The following is a 2,500-nucleotide window of genomic DNA, read 5'->3' as shown; positions in this document are numbered from 1 at the left end:
GGGTATCCGCCCGGATGTTACTGATCTGGAGTCGATTTTGACGAGGGAGGAAAACAGAAGTACCCGGAGAAAAATCCTCGGAGTCAGATTGAGATCGACTGAAACTCAGCCCACATACGACCCCGAGGCCAGAGTTGAAGCTGGGTCACAGATGTGGGAGGTATGGCTCATAACCACTAAACCATCATAAATCAAAGCAAGACGTAACAGAAAGTCAAAAACTAAATAAAAACATGATCATCGGCAACAAAGCAACCATTTAATTAAGTTCTTATTAAAGGCATTATTTCTTGTCTCTTGAATCTGACAGTGTTGCTCTGCTGAATGGGAGGGACGTCTTCCTGAAGCGGACACCAGAAAAAAGATGGCTACATCCCAACTCACCTTTGGGATGGGAAGACTTCCTGCCACTAGACGAGGCAAAGCGGCGGTACATTGACCGAGATGGAGCCCTTTCTATCCAAGTAAGCTATCAGCTTCTTAGGTAGAGAGAGGTTCCAGTCTCTTGGCCTGTCCACAAGTTGCCAGTTAATGATCAACAAGGTGCACGAAATTTTGCTCAAAGTGCCTCGAAAGATGATTGTTTTTCAAAAAATTAAAGCTGCTCAAAAGTCATTCACCGGCGTAAGGTCCGCGATACATTCCGGCATGGAGCGAGAGACAATGACCAATCAAGCGTAAGCTTAATTCCCAGGACATTTCTGTGCTTTTTGCTCGCGTGACATTCAATGACAACTGAAAATGTCTCTCGTTTCATAGAGATCAAGCTTAAAAGTAAAATTTAAAAAGGGGCGGAAAAATTCGCTTCGGATTGAAAAGTTGCTCGAAAATCGAAAAGTTGCCGAGAACTTGCGGAGAGGCCTATGAGCCTCGTCCTTTGTTTCTTACTCCAATTTCGAATGTATGAAATCTAGCTTGGCAAGGAAACTCAGGGGAATAAAAAATATAGGTTACTTATTTATATCTAAGCCTCGAGAAAATTTCGGTTTTTTTGATCCCCTTGTAGCCAAGCTAGAATTCTAATATATCAAAACTGGTCTATATTTTCATTTATAATGATAAAAGTCAAGTGCAAGTAGTCATACAAATATATACATATTTAAATTTCGTTATTTCTACTGTCATATTAATCAGTGACGCACTGTACATGTATTATGGAGTCACCACTATTCTTGTATTTAGTACTAGTAGAGGCATTCAAAGTTTAAAAACCGTTTGGTCGAAGTTATCTGCAAGGATATGTAAGGCCTTCAAAGGATACCATTTTCTGTTTAACAAAATGACCCGATTATAGATTTTCCTGCGACATAAAATTTGTGTTTATATAAGTGCCTGCTATTTTTTCCTTTATTCATAATTCCGTTGTCTGAGTACAATTAACAGTGCAATTACTTATTATCTATTTACGAATGCCCTATAAGACAATTTCTTTGCCCTAAATTTTGCATAAACTATTGCTTTCGAGTTTATGCACAATTTGGGGGGCAAACAAAACTCGTGAGTGTATATATCATATATATTCAAAAGTATTCATTGACAGTTTAATATCAATAAGACTATCAACAAGGCGCATGCCTGTAGGAGTGGATTTAAGTTGTAAGAAAATGACAGGTGACAGGTGATAGTCATATACTAGGCGACTTAGATTTTATCATATATATCAGGAACCCCTTATAAGTTTACGCATGGTGTAATTTGGTTTATAATCAGAGGCGGGTCCAGACAGGTTTAACGTTTTACGGAACACGGTCAGAGTTTTGAAAAATATATATATTTGTTGAAATAAAACTAAAATTTCCAAGCTTTAATATTGAAATATCGAACCCGACAGACTCAAAAGCCCAATGAATGGCACTTTAAAGGAGTAAAGTCCAAAAGTGTTTTTTTCCCGGGTAACATATGTTCCGGAATCCCCCGAGACTCGCACTTTCGCCGCTCCTGTTATCATATTTTCCCGGCCCTGGACCATCGCTTGATGATGTTCGAATAATTACACTAAAAACGCGCAGATTTTGCTGCCAAGTGTAGTATCTGGAGAAGAATAATTTTTAATAGTATTGTGTTGGAAATAAGGAGACTAATTTTATTGTTATTGTATTGAGGGGCTGAAAAGAAAAAGCAAAAGTGCAGGGGTAGTTGACAGTAGAATGAACAATAAATTGATTGCCAGTTAATTTAATACGGTAGTGAACCATTTAAAACAAGGGCGGATATAGGGAGAGGGCCTTCCTATTAAGTAGCTCGAGAATTCCAAAACGTCGCTTAAAAGGTGCTTTAAAATATTCAAAGTTGCTTTCTCTAACGAAAGTTGCTCAAAAGTTGCTTAAAAAATTAAAAAAAAATCTGGTGCAAAAATATGCAATCTGTAGAACGCCACTGTAGAACGCCAAAATAATACTCATAATGCAAATAGTTTCTCGGGCGAGACGGGAAAAGTTGCTCGAAATACTAAAATTTGCCTATTGACTTGCGGTAATTATAGTCGTAATATAGAATTGTT

This window comes from Montipora foliosa, unplaced genomic scaffold (genome assembly GCF_036669935.1).
Source record: "Montipora foliosa isolate CH-2021 unplaced genomic scaffold, ASM3666993v2 scaffold_448, whole genome shotgun sequence".
In the NCBI taxonomy this organism is placed as follows: domain Eukaryota; kingdom Metazoa; phylum Cnidaria; class Anthozoa; order Scleractinia; family Acroporidae; genus Montipora; species Montipora foliosa.
Note: the sequence above shows the minus strand (reverse complement) of the source record.